At 39.1% G+C, this 15,215-nt stretch overlaps 1 long non-coding RNA gene across 1 annotated transcript; it reads right to left on the bottom strand.

The window, feature by feature from the left end:
- Positions 1-14,174: 14,174 nt before the first annotated feature.
- On the bottom strand, positions 14,175-14,760 carry LOC149173935 (uncharacterized). The gene is made up of 3 exons (XR_016259161.1): positions 14,707-14,760; positions 14,568-14,629; positions 14,175-14,466 (listed from the first exon to the last, which is right to left on the bottom strand). It is a non-coding gene; the product is annotated as an uncharacterized LOC149173935 (long non-coding RNA).
- Between the last annotated feature and the right edge of the window lie 455 nt (positions 14,761-15,215).

The following is a 15,215-nucleotide window of genomic DNA, read 5'->3' on the forward strand; positions in this document are numbered from 1 at the left end:
GAATTTGGTAGAACATCTTTAAATTATTTGGGTTATATTGTAGGGGGTGGTGAATTGAAGATAAATCCCTCTAAGGTTGAAGTCATTGTGAATTGACCTAAACCCAAATCTGCTACAGAGGTTAGGAGTTTCCTAGAGGCAGCACAATACTGGAGAAATTTTATTGCTAACTTTTCATTGATTGCAGCTCCATTACATGCTTTAATAGGATTGAAACAGGTGTTTTAGTGGGGAGGCAAACAATAGAAAGCCTTTGACACCTTAAAAGAGAAAATCAGTACAACACCAGTACTATCACTGCCAGATCTTCAACATCCATTTGAGATTGAGATAGATGTGAGTGACTATGCCATGGTTGATGCAACACAGAAAACCCATATGATATCATTTTGAGACATTTACTTCTGCAATAGTTAATTATCCCACATATGATAAAGAATTGTATGCATTAGAACAAAGTGTGAAAAAGCGGAAACATTAACTAATGGGTAAAAAAACAATCATACATACAGATCATCAACCACTTCAATATTTTCACTCACAAACTAAATTGCAGCAATGAAGACATTATAGGTGGATGGGTTTCCGACATCAATTTCATCTTGTCATCATATATAAGAAGGGAATACACAATAAGGATAGATATGTTGTTAAGACCAATCATAAATGCATCTACTATACTTAAGCATAACTGAGTAATGCATGAAAGTTACATTGAACAATATGCTCAAGATGTAGATTTTAAAGATGTATATGCAACTTTAAGTCATGGCAAGCAAGTAGAAGAATTGGATTATTATGTAAAGGACCAACTCTTATATCATTTGGGAAAGCTATGCATTCCACAAACTGAAAGAGTTAACATAATCCGAGAAGCACATACTTCTCTCATACCAGGTCATTTTGGTGTAAGTAAAACAGTTGCACAATTGCAAAGGTTCTGTTATTGGCCAAGAATGCATGAGACAGTTTCTAGATATATCAAAGGGTGTACTATGTGTGCTACAAGAAATCCCAGTAATAGAAAATTAGGCTTGTACACTCCACTTCCAATTCCTTCTCATCCTTGGGAAAGTGTTTCCATGGATTTTGTTGGGGGATTGCGAAAATCTAGGAAAGGTCGTGATTATTTGGTTGTTGTGGATAGGTTCAGTAAAATGTGTATTCTGATACCATGTAACAAGCAGGTTACAGCTAAACAAACAAAAAAGTTGTTCTTTCAGAATGTATGGGTTCATTTTGGGTTACCCACTTCTATTGTATCTGATTGAGATTCTCGATTTGTTAGGAAGTTTTGGTCAAATCTATGGGAGTTGATGGACACCAGGTTGAAGAAGAGCACAACATTTCATCCACAAACAGATGGTCAGACAGAAGTGGTCAACAGGACAGTGATCCAGTTTCTCAGAGGTTATTGCAGCAAACATCCCAAGCTTTGGGATGAGCATTTGTGTTATGTGCAACATGCTTACAACCGTGCCAAGCACTCTTCTACTCAGAGATCTCCTTTTGAGACTTGTTTTGGTCTTATACCAAAGTCTCCTTGGATTTTGTCTTTGGTAAAGACATAACAGTTGATGGACACAGTGATGTGGACAAAGCAACCAAGTTCATTGAGCAAATCCAAGAAATTCACCAGGCAGTACAGGAACAACTGGAAAGAAGTCAAGCCAAGTACAAGGCAAGACATGACAAGCATCGAGCTGAACATAGTTTTCAAGTTGGTGATCAAGTCTGGCTGTACATCAACAAAGACAGAATGCAGGGTGAAGGTAAGAAGCTAAAACCAATAAGGTATGGACCTTTCAAGATACTTGATAAAATTGGTGAAAATTCTTTTCGCCTTGATTTACCAACTTATATGTAGATCTATTTAGTCATTAATGCAGAAAACTTGAGATTTTATGAACCATCAATGATTGAAAATCTGAAGAGCAAAGTTAGTTGCCTTCTATTAAGGATCTGTTGCCTGAATATCTCAATGAGTTACAGGAAGACACAGTTCTGGACCGGAAGGTGAGAACTATGCATCGAGGGGATGTTGTGTACCTGAGAGTAGGGCTCAAAGGTTAAAATCCAAGCAAAGCACGATGGACAGAAGTTAAACAAGTGAGGGAGCTATATCCTCACTTGATCGATACCTAAAAACCAACTATTGGTGGTCCAAAAGCTTTTCAGTGGGAAGGCGTGATCCAAAATGGATCCTAAAACCTGTAAGTCTAAGTCTTTAATACTATCGGAAAACACTATCACAGAAGAAAAACCATGAAGAATGGCGAAAAATAGAGTAAAGCAAAGGTTGAAGTATCATTGAATTAGAGGTGTTGGATCAGACCAATCAACGGTCTAGATCAAATCAGTGGATCACATCGGAGGGTTCGGCGATATCGCATCAGCGGAGTGTATCGGGGTCGGCCCGAGGGGAGATGTGACTGCGATCGGAGACACAACGAGAACCGTTGATCGAGCGCGCAGATCAATGGCTGCAATTACACCATCACATCCCAGGTTTCCAAGGGAAGGACTTACCAAAGGTTCGAAGGCCATGCGATATGCGATTGCGATATATCAAGGAACCTTACCTCATTTAATAAAAGATTTTCTAAACCAAAAACCTCCCAAACTGGAGGTGTAATTTATAATGGATAATTGTATTATTTTAAATCTATATTGATGCTTCCAAAGTGGAAAATGTGAAGGAACAAGCTTGCAAGACTAGTTTTATTGATGAGACCCGGTTTGGAGAATTGCAGTAAAAAAACTTTTGGGGCCATTTTGATGAGTTAAATGACATTTTTGGGGGGTAAATATTTCTCACCAAAGTGAAAAACCATGTGAAATTATTCTACTCTTACTAACATTTCCAATGGTGTAAGAATCACATCAATTGGAGTTCATATGGAAAAGTCAAGCCTCATAGAAATTGACCTATCATGATTGACCACCATGGTTCAAGTGGATGCTAGGTTAGCCCCTATTACTCATGCATATGGGGCTAGCCACATGGGAATTTGAAGAAGTCCCTAGAGGGGTCAAATTTTTAACTCTAATTAAGAGTTGAAGGAGTCAAACCTAACCCTTAGTTGGCTATCAAACAATGTTATAACCAGTCCACTAGGAGGAAAAGGAGGTGTCATTCATTTCTATTGTAACATGTTCCATAGTAGAAAAAGACAAATGGAAGTGGGAGTGAGAGAGAATAACAAAGAGATCTAGTGTTCTATAGTATCCTATAAAGCCACAAGCCTCAAGCAACTCCATAGAGAGTGCCTTCTCCTTTATACTTGCATTATTTGCATTCTAGAGAAAGAGAAAGCAAAAAAACCTCACCTTGTAGCTATTCTTTCTCTCGTAAGTGTTTACGAGAGCATATCTTGTGTTGGTGGTTGATGTGTGATTATATTTTATTTTTCGCTATTTTTTTCGTTTTATTTATTACATGGATAATGAAAAAACAATAATTATTAAATTTGGAAACAAAGGAAAATTAATCCTCATAGCATAGATTTTAGTTTATTTTATCATATCTATTGTGACAAACATTCTAATGGAATATCCATGACAATTTATGGATCATATTCATTTTTGTTTACTAGAGGAATCAACAATTGAATTGGTCTCGTACTCGTGTGACACATTGGTCGATTCTGACCACTACCACTATAACCCCCAAGTGAACCATGATGCCCTAAACATGTGGCCATGGGTAAGCTTAGGGGATTTGAACCTAGAATCTCGTGGTGCATAACACTTCATTTTCACAGTGATCGCTAATTGAGTTTCCCTCAAGGGGTTATGGATCATATTCATATTAAATAAATGCTTCATATGAAAAACTTGTTGGAAGTTGAGGGATTAAGTTCAGTTAATGTCTTCATCAATCACTATATTGCCATTTATTTTGAAATATTGAAAGTCGTTGATGCCACCAAGTATATTTTTATTGTTCTCAATTCCCTTCTATCAAGAATCTGCCATTCTTCGTCTTTCATAGTTGTTGCCTATTTTTCTATTATGGCCAATGGTAGGAGAAAAAAATCGATATAGATAATCTTCCATTTGCAAATCCCATAGTTGATAATTTTAACCATTAAACTTCTCAACCCTAAAACCTTCTTCCACTATTGTTCCTAGTTGAACTAGGAAACCTTATTTCCTACGAGTTTTATCAATCAAAGAAACCTTTGGCTTTGATACAATTTGCCAGGAATAAGATCATGGCACAATAAATCAAAACAAATGAAAAAATAAAACATAGAATGACACAATACAAAGCAGACTCCAATATATGTGGTTCACCTGATTTAGGCCATTTCCACAAAGAAACAACCAATCATTCCTTTTAGTCTATGTAATAAAATGAAGGAATATATCCTACAACACATTTGTTGCAATTTCCTCTTCACTCTCTCATATTCGCCTCTCTCAATTACAATGCTTTCTCAATAATCCATAGTCATAATACAATGCCATCATAAAAAGAGGGCTTTCTTCTAGGGAAAAAAACCCCAACATAAATTATAGCATTATATCTACAATTTAATGATGAATGGCCCCTATCGACTACAAAATTACAATATTTTACAATAACTTGTTTCCAAAAATGCATCTTTGGAGGCACTTCCTTGAACCCCTAACCAAGGGGGACTCTAAACAATCATTTCTAGCCCTCATGGACCCCCTAGCAATAGTAGTTTGGTGGTAAGCCTCCTACCCCCCACCCCACTCCCACCCCCCCCCCCCCCCGCCCTTCACACCCACTCCCCTCGCCCCTCTCTCACACCCACTCCCCCCGCCTCTCTCTCACACCCACCTTTAGGAACTAGGATACAAACATGGATAAAAATAAGACCTTTTAATCAAGAAGATAAATAGGCTCCATAGTCAACAATATGGTGCATTTTACCTATCTTTGGGGTTGTACAAGCCATACATAGGTTGTATATGCTTTGGTAGGCTACCTTACATTTCCTAGAGGATATACATTGGTTGCTAGGTGATTGAATATGTGTTGGATCAATTATTTAATTACCTATTGCATTTATAGATTAAGTAATTAGTACTTTGAATATTGGTTTTCCTAAGATCCAACTGTGTAAAAGCAAAAAAAAAAGAGATTACTATAACATTATATGGGCTATAAGTGGTTCATGGCTATTACATACATCACTCTCTTTTATTCATCAAATCAATGATTTAAACCTCCACCACCATGTCCTATAATTTGGATCATATTGTCAATATAATATGGTATCCTTGATATGGGCATAGACCCCTTTAAATCCTTAATTAGTCTTAACTACAACTCACTCCCAAGATTGTTAGTGTGGTAATCCCCCATGGCAACTCCAAGGACATATATATTTGTATTTAATTCTAAATTGGGCATTGTGTATTTTTTGAATTGTGCATGAAGGGTTTCTTTAAGTAATTGTTGGTAGTACTATCAACGTAGATTCATTTTAAACCCAAATCTATCAAGGACCTAGAGGGATGACATGTAGTAATTACATGTCATGTATTACTTCCTTATTAAATGATAAAAAAAATTATACCCTCAGAAATTAGATCCATCTTGATAGTTTATGATGGATTTACGTTGTTTTTTTTAGATGTTGTCATGTACATATGTAGTTATTTATTTATTTTGTTTATTTGTATTTTTTATTGTCATGGGCATATGTAGATGTATAGTTATTTATTTTTGTTGTCATAATGGGTTGTATAGCACCTCATTACTCTCCATGCAATCAACTATGAATAAAGTACATTTTTTAATTCCTTTTTAACTAATAAAAACAATATTTTTTCTAGTTTCATTAGTAACTTATGAGCTTATTAATAAGTCTTCATTACTCTTCGTATTAAGAATCTAAATAAGAAAACATTTTTTTCTACTTCCATGACCAACTCATAATCAAAAGTAAATCTTTGTTATTATTATTACTATTATTATTATGTAAAATTGACAATATTTTCTAGTTCTAACTCAAAAACATAAATCTAAATTTATTCTAAAGATGACTTGGATTTTTTAATTTTTTTGGATGGAGTATCCTTTTATTTTATCTTTAATATATTGTTATTTAACAATAACATGACAACACCCCCCCATATTGGGTTGTAAAGTGCCTCTCAACATAATGATGCATCTTATTAATGGAAGTAACACATAGATGTATGTATGGGAAAGTTTACCACTAAAGTTGTTTTTGCACATATAAGACCATAGAGTGTTATGTAAGCACTTTCAAATAATAGAGTAGATATATGATTTTTGCATGGTTGAGTAGGAGTGTTATGTAGATGAAATTCAAGCATATAACTTCAATTGACATTTTGGATCAGAGTAATTTTTTCCTCTACTCTTGCATTAGATGTGTCATAAGTAGAAGATAAACTCAACTTCAAAACAAATATGGAGTGCTTATGTTAAATAGAGATATTTATACTTAATTGGCATTACAAAAAAATAGTTGAGCAATGAACCAAGTATGCAATAGAGACATCCTCTCATGCATGCTGGTGATTAGTAGTTGATAAACTCTGCACCCCTATTATATCAATAACAAAGAACAAATCATTCTTGATGATGGACATTAGAAATTGGTTCAGAATGAGATATAATATAAATGGATGTAGTAGCTCTAGAAATCTCCCCACCCAATGACATTTCATGCATAAGTCTCAAATATGAAATAAAAAACAATTATCTTATCTACATAAATATCCTTGTTGGTGGAAATAGGCAAGCATATTGGATTATCTCTAAATGGGCACTCATTTTGATGCAGGAGCATCCAGCTAAGGGCACCATGACTGGGTGTTGATCTTCGCCAAGGTGGAAAGATTTATGAGTGTTTGGTTTCTTTATGTTTAGTTAGTCAAAAGAGAATGTAGGGACTTGTTTATTTTAATTTCATTATTAGTTAGGGAATAGTATAGTTAGTTAGGGTTACTGTCAACATTGTCTGTCTTTTAGTGAGTAATTCATCTTCTAACTGTTTCTTCCATTTAGAACAAAAAAGACATCTATATCAATTGTAAAATCTTGCAGCACAAGAAGAACCGAATGAGTTAACAGTTATGTAACTTATAAAAGAAACAACTGAAGCGTAACTATGCACAGTTCAGGTAATTGTGGGCAAACAGTACAAATACGAAATGTAAATCATTCTAAAGGGGTTGGACGAGAAGAGAACAGTAATATAATATAGCAGAAGACATTGTTAAACAAAACCCTAAATCTGAATCCATCTGTAACAGACAATCTTTCCTTTTCATTATATTTCTGTTAGATGTTGAGTGTGCTAAATTAAACAACAAGATGCATTCCTGTGTTTTCTAGTAAACTTCTCCTAACAGGTTGAGACAAAGTTGTCCACATTTTAACGACGAACAGAAAGCAGAGTATACCAAAGAACGAGGCAATGGAACCAACAATCAACACCAATTCCAGAATCACGACGCATACAACCACAAAAGCAGAGAGAAAACAGGCCGCGAATTCAGTGGTAAATCTCCATGACAGAGGTAGTCACTGTAAACAATATTTCTTCGTTTCCATTATCTAAAATAAAATCAATGTTGGCACATAGTAACAATTAACAATCCTCAAAAGTATAAGACCAACAACCAGAGACCAGAACGTCTTCCTTAGTGACAAACAACAAGGCTAGGGTTCGAGACCCTCTAGAACTATAGTGTTGCCAAGAAAAACAATAAGACTAATTACAAGCTATAGCCGAGGCCATTGAACGCAAAAATAGCAATCAGAGGAACCAACCCTCTCATTTGCTAACCTATTGGCAAACTATAACAACAAGTAGAGAGGAAAGACTACAATTAGGGAATTCATAGCAGAGAACGACCCTACCCGTTCCACTGACGGAGTCTGGGCCAGGAATTGACCCGGAGCCACAACCTCATCCTGCAACAGTAACAACAGAAGCAAGTCAGTGAACCTTTACTAGAAAACGAGGGCGTAAAGCAACAGTATACAGTGGAGACAGAAGTGTTGATTGACCTTACCAAAGGATAGTGAGCGCCGGTGGCTCAGGCTCGAACCTGGGTCGCGAATACAAACGGAAACCCTGCTCACAAGGAGTGGCAAACATTAGCACCACCGAAAAACTGAGTGAATAACCATAGCAAGGAGGAGAGGACATACCTGATTGAAAATCGGTCGAAACCAAGCCCAAGATTCATCGTGAACGCGACTTGGAAACCAAGAACATCAACAACAAGTTAAATTCAGTATGCAACCACAGCGAACAATATTAAGACAGTTAAAAACGACAGAGACAGCAGTGTCCACGGAGCAGAGTATTAACTAGGCAGAGGAAATCACAACCAGAGGCAGACAAGGTGCCATTCTACAGCAAGACACTGTTGCATACAAACCCTCTTCGCAGACCAAACCCTCATTGTAACCACTTTGCGGAGCAAGAAACAAAATGACCAAATACCAAATGCCAAGGGTTTTGCTGACTTCAACGAGCAGGAAACAATAACCGAGGTGAGTACAGCTAAGCCATCACCATTTAAGAACTGCCATAAATGCTTCCAACAAACACCCAGAAAATATCTGTTGATTAGTGTTTAATCATATAAGCAATGATCCCGAATTATTGTTAATAATACATTGTTAATCACAACGTTGGAGTAGTATTGATAGTAGTCATAAACCAAAGTACGGGTTGGTCCCATCATAGTGGTATCAGAGAAAGATTTAATGTTTTTTCCTGAGAAATGGAAGTTGGAAGATGAGGACATAGAAGAGGTGCTCGGAGAGCAGCAGATGAAGGATTGCGAGAAGAAATCAGGATCCTTACTGCCTGTTTGGAGGCAGTTGAAGCAGGAAGGAGAAGGGATCCAGAGGTAGGTGATGACAGCGAAGAAGAAGCCATAGTGACAATAGATGGATCAGATGAAGAAGCACCGGAAATGAGACTGTTGAGGTCAGTCCTATTGGCGAGTAGCAAGCCTAAACCATAAATCCCAAATTATGACGGCAGCTTGTCCACAGAAGTCTTGTTGGACTGGATCAACGAACTGGACAAATATTTCGAGTGTGAAGAGGTCAGTGAAGACCGGAGAGTTAAGTTTGCTACGACAAAGCTAAAGGGACACGCAGCCCTGTGGTGGGACAGTGTCCAAGCAGAGAGAATGAGGATGAACAAGTTGCCGATAAAGAAATGGTCAAGAATGGTGGCCAAATTGAAAGGCAGATTTCTGCCCAAGGATTACCAGATTGCATTGCATCAGCAAGTGCAGAATTTGAAACAGAAAGGGATGACAGTGAGAGAGTACACTGAAGAATTCTACCGAGTAAATTTAAGAGCTAGTTATACAGAGGACACCCCAGAGAAAACAGCCAGGTATGTAAATGGTTTGAGATTAGAAATATTAGATGAAATTAGTAATCTTTCCCTAAAAAATATAGAAGAAACATACCAAAGTGCTATGAAAGCAGAGGAGAAGATCGCCAGAAAACAAAATGCTAGGAGAGGACGGGGAACTGGCAGAGGAAGATGAAAGTCTTATGGCAGAGGACGCACTGCCAGTAATAGTGAAAAAGGCAGCAGTTCCAAAGCTTCTAGGACAACAGATAAAGGTGACAGCACGAGAGGCGGCAGGCCATATCAGCGAGGCACGGGAAATGGCTGAGGTAGAGGAGCTAACTATCAATGCTATAGGTGCCACAAGTGGGGGCACAGATCTTTTGAGTGTCCTGAGGCAGAAAAAGCTGGACAGAGAGGTGTGTATGTCGCATAGCTAGAGGAAGCAGAGGCACCTCCCCAAGAAGCAGAAAATGTGTCGGAAACAGGAGAAGCCTTAGTTTTGAATAAGGTGTTGCTGAAACCAGCCAAAGAAATAGCTGAACAAACTCAAAGGAAAGCTTTGTTCCAGATAGTTTGTAAGTCACACGGCAAATGCTGTAAGCTGATTATCGATAGTGGGAGTACAGAAAATCTGGTTGCCACAGATATGGTGGAGAAGTTGGGGTTGAAGCGGTTGAAGCACCCCACTCCTTACAAGGTATCATGGCTGCAAAATGGCCATCAGCTGTTGGTGGATGAGCAATTCGAAGTGGAGGTCCATATCAACAGATATAAGGATAAGGTCAATTGTGATATAATGCTGATGGATGTATGTCACATACTGCTAGGCAGGCCATGGGAGTATGACAGGAAGGTAGTACATGACGGGTAGACAAACTGTTATAAGTTTGTCAAATATGGAATCAAGCACAGGCTTGTGCCCATCAAGGACGAAGAGACGGCGGAAACAAGCGGGACGAGAGTGTTACTAATGGGCGGAAAACAGTTTTTGAAACAGATCGAAGACAGTGAAGTAAGCTATGCTGTTGTAAGAAGAGAAAAGACGGTGCTGCTACAAACAGAGGTGTCAGATTTTCCTGAGGAAATTCAGTAGATGTTGCAGGAGTTCAGCGATATAGTAGTGGATTATTTGCCAGATAAACTGCCTCCCAAGAGAAGTATAAGTCACCATATTGACTTTATACCCGGAGCAAGTCTACCGAATAAGGCAGCGTATCGGATGAGCCCCAAAGACAATGAGGAGATCAAAAAACAGGTGCAGGAATTGTTAGATAAAGGGCTGATAAGGGAGAGTTTGAGCCCCTGTGTAGTTCCAACAGTTCTCGCTCCCAAGAAAGGAGGAGAATGGCGAATGTGCACAAATTCGAGGGCCATCAACAAGATCACCATAAGGTACATATTTCCACTGCCACGAATGGACGACATGATGGACTGCCTGAGCGGGGCAACATATTTTTCAAAGATTGATTTAAAGAGTGGGTGTCATCAGATTTGAATCCAGGAAGGGGATGAGTGGAAGACAGCCTTCAAGACCAATGAAGGATTGTATGAGTGGTTGGTAATGCCATTCGGACTAAGTAATGCACCTAGTACCTTTATGCAATTAATGAATGAAATGCAGAAAGAATTCAATGGAAAGTTCATAATAGTGTACCTGGATGATATATTAATTTTAAGTAAGACGAGGGAGGAACACTTTCGACATGTTCAAAGTGTACTAGAAAAATTGCAGCAGAGTAAGCTGCTAATAAATCTGAAAAAAATGTACTTTTCTGCAAAAATAATTGATTTATCTGGGTTTCGTGATGGCAGAAAATGAGTTGAAGATGGACCCAGAGAAGATTGCAGCAATTGTTAACTGGCCATCCCCAAAAAGTCTGTTTGAAGTACGTAGATTTCATGGGTTGGTAAGTTTTTACCGAAAATTTATAAGAAATTTCAGTGAAATCTGCGCACCTATGTTAGACATTATAAAGAAGGAAAATCAGCATTTTCATTGGACTGAGGCAGCAAAAAGGAGTTTTCAGCTACTAAAGAGGAAGATCATAGAAAGAACGATCCTGAGATTGCCAGATTTTAAAAAGCTTTTTCAGGTTCGCTATGATGCAAGCGGTACGGCCAGTGGAGCTGTACTTAGCCAAGAAGACAAACCTGTTGTGTTTTTTAGCGAGAAGTTGAATGAAAGCAGGCAGAAGTATTCATCCTATGACAAGGAATTCTATGTTGTTGTCCAAGCACTGAAGCATTGGAGACACTATCTGCTGGGGAATGAGTTTGTTTTATTCTCGGATAATTCTGCACTGCAATATGTGATGCAACAACACAAGCTGAATCACAAGCATGCTAAGTGGGTTGAATATTTGCAGAGTTTCACCTTTGTGTTGAAACACATCAGTGGGCAAGCCAACAAGGTGGTGGATGCGTTGAGCAGAAGAGCCCTACTCTTGCAGGAGAGCACGATACAAGTGTTGGGCTTTGAGCATTTGAAAGACTTGTATCAGACTGATACAGACTTCAAGGAGGCGTATGAAGCCTGTTAGAATCCATTGGTGAGAGAAAATAGTCCGTGGTTGGACTATAACTTGTAGGAGAAGCTATTGTTTAAAGGGGGACAGTGATGCATTCCTGACTGTTCAATGAGAGAGAATATCATTCAGGAGAAGCACAGTGGAGGTCTAGCGAGACATTTCGGTATAGACAAGACATTAGAGCAGCTCATCCATTTTTATTTTTGGCCAAGAATGCGAAGGGATGTGCAGAGATTTGTGGCCAAATGTAAAGTGTGTCAGTTGGCAAAAGGACACAGTCAGAGTATAGGACTCTACACGCCATTGCCCATTCCAAGTAGACCGTGGGACTCAGTCAGCTTGGACTTCGTCTTTGGTCTACCAAGGGCGCAGCGGGGTTATGATTCGGTGATGGTAGTAGTAGATCGGTTGTCGAAGATGGCACATTTCATCCCTTGCAGAAAAACCAGCGATGCCACTCACGTGGCCCACTTGTTCTTTACAAAGATCGTCAGGCTACATGGTCTACCTAAGTCCATCCTCTCTGATAGGGACGTGAAGTTTACAGGGCACTTTTGGCACACCCTATGGAAGAAGATGGACACATAGTTAAGTTTTAGCTCTGCTTATCACCCGCAGACCGACGGGCAAACAGAGGTGGTAAACAGGAGGCTGGGGAACCTACTACGAAGTTTGATCAGTGAAAATTCGCGAATGTGGGATCGAGTACTTGCCCAAGCTGAGTTCGCTTATAACGACTCACCCAACCGCAGCATGGGTTGCAGTCCTTTCCAGATCTTGTATGGCATGCATCCTTGTGGAGTGCATGAGTTGCGAGATCTAGGACAACAGGAAAGACGGAGTGCTGATGGGGAAGTTTTCTATAAAGTGATGAAAGATTTACATGAGCAGGTGAAAATCAAGTTGCAGGATAGCAGTCAAAAATTTAAGCAGCGAGTATATTTGAAACAGAGAGAAGTGCAGTTTAATGTGGGGGATGAAGTCCTCGTGCATTTGCGCAAGGAGCATTTTCTAGAGGTGCGTATAACAAGTTGAAGTACAAAAAGATAGGTCCCTGCAAAGTTCTTCGGAAATTTTTAGTGAATGCTTATGAAATACAACTGCCACCAGGAATAGGCATCTCGCCCATCTTTAATGTGGCAGACCTGTTTCCATACACTGCTGATCCAAAAGAAGACAGTACAGCACGACCTACACAGGACACCCAGGATGGAAGTGAGACTTGGATGAGACAAATGCCTTATGTTCAGCACCCCAAGATCGAGAGGATCCTCGACACTCAGGTGGCCAAGCGAACTCGGCGGAAAGAGTATCTGCAATATCTGGTCAAGTGGAAGAACCGTCCTATTGAGGACAGTTCGTGGCTTGATGCCAAGCAGATAAAGCAGGCGGGTTATTCAGTCGAGAAGCTCATGGATCGGAGTCATGAATTCTTCTTACCCCGGGAGCGTGATGCAGGAGCATCCAGTGAAGGGCACCATGACCGGGTGTTGGTCTCCGCCAAGATGGAAAGATTTATCATTGTTTGGTTTCTTTATGTTTAATTAGTCAAAGCAGAATGTAGGGACTTGTTTTTTTTAATTTCATTATTAGTTAGGGAACAATATAGTTAGTTAGAGTCACTGTCAACATTGTCTGTCTTTTAATGAGTAATTCATCTTATAACTGTTTCTTCCATTTAGAACAAAAAGGACATCTATATCAATTCTAAAATCTTGCAACGCAAGAAGAACCAAATGAGTTAACAGTTATGTAACTAATAAGAGAAACAACTGAAGCATAACTGTGCACAGTTTAGGTAACTGTGGGAAAACAATACAAATACGAAATGTAAATCATTCTGAAGGGGTTGGACGAGAAGAGAACAGTAATATAATATAGCAGAAGATGTTGTTAAACAAAACCCTGAATCTGAATCCATCTGTAACAGGCAATCTTTCCTTTTCATTTTATTTCTATTAAATGCTGAGTGTGATAAATTAAACAACGAGATGCATTCTTGTGTTTTCTAGTAAACTTCTCCTAACAGGCTGAGACAAAGTCGTCCACATTTGAATGATGAACAGAAAGCAGAGTATACCAAAGAACGAGGCAACGGAACCAGCAATCAACACCAATTCCAGAATCACGACGCATACAACCACAAAAGCAGAGAGCAAACAGGCCGCGAATTCAGTGGTAAATCTCCACGACAGAGGTAGTCATTGTAAACAATATTTCTTCATTTCCATTATCTAAAATAAAATCAATGTTGGCACATAGTAACAATTAACAGTCCTCAAAAGTATAAGACCAACAACCAGAGACCAGAACGTCTTCCTCAGTGACAAACAGCAAGGCTAGGGTTCGAGACCCTGTAGAACTATAGTGTTGCTGAGAAAAACAATAAGACTAATTACAAGCTATAGCCGAGGCCATTGAACGCAAAAATAGCAGTCAGAGGAGCCAACCCTCTCATTTGCTAACCTATTGGAAAACTATAACAATAAGCAGAGAGGAAAGACTACAATTGGGGAATTCATAGCAGAGAACGACCCTACCCGTTCCACTGACGGAGTCTGGGCCACGAATCGACCCGGAGCCACAACCCCAACCTGCAACAGTAACAACAGAAGCAAGTCAGTGAACCTTTACCAGAAAATGAGGGCATAAAGCAACAGTATACAGTGGAGACAAAAGTGTTGATTGACCTTACCAAAGGATAGTGAGCGCCGGTGGCTCAGGCTCGAACCTGGGTCGCGAATACAAATGGAAACCCTACTCACAAGGAGCAACAAACATTAGCACCACCGAAAAATTGAGTGCATAACCATAGCAAGGAGGAGAGGACATACCTGGTTGAAAATCGGTCGAAACCAAGCCCAGGATCCGTCGTGAACGCGACCTGGAAACCAAGAACATCGACAACAAGTTAAATCCGGAATGCAACCACAACGAACAATATTAAGACAGTTAAAAACGACAAAGACAACAGTGTCCACGGAGCAGAGTATTAACCAGGTAGAGGAAATCACAACCAGAGGCGGACAAGGCGCCATTCTACAGCAAGACACTGTTGCATACAAACCCTCTTCGCAGACCAAACCCTCACTGTAACCACTTTGCGGAGCAAGAAACAAAATGACCGAATACCAAATGCCAAGGGTTTTGCTAACTTCAACGAGCTGAAAACAATAACTGAGGTGAGTACAATTAAGCCATCACCATTTAAGAATTGCCATAAATGCTTCCAACAAACATCTAGAAAATATTTGTTGATTAGTGTTTAATCATATAAGCAATGATCCCGAATTATTGTTAATAATACATTGTTAATCACAACGTTGGAGTAGTATTGATAGTA

The sequence above is a fragment of the Pinus tabuliformis genome, chromosome 4_2 (assembly GCF_031772625.1).
Source record: "Pinus tabuliformis cultivar Carrire ecotype Pingquan chromosome 4_2, CPIR1, whole genome shotgun sequence".
NCBI classification, from domain to species: domain Eukaryota; kingdom Viridiplantae; phylum Streptophyta; class Pinopsida; order Pinales; family Pinaceae; genus Pinus; species Pinus tabuliformis.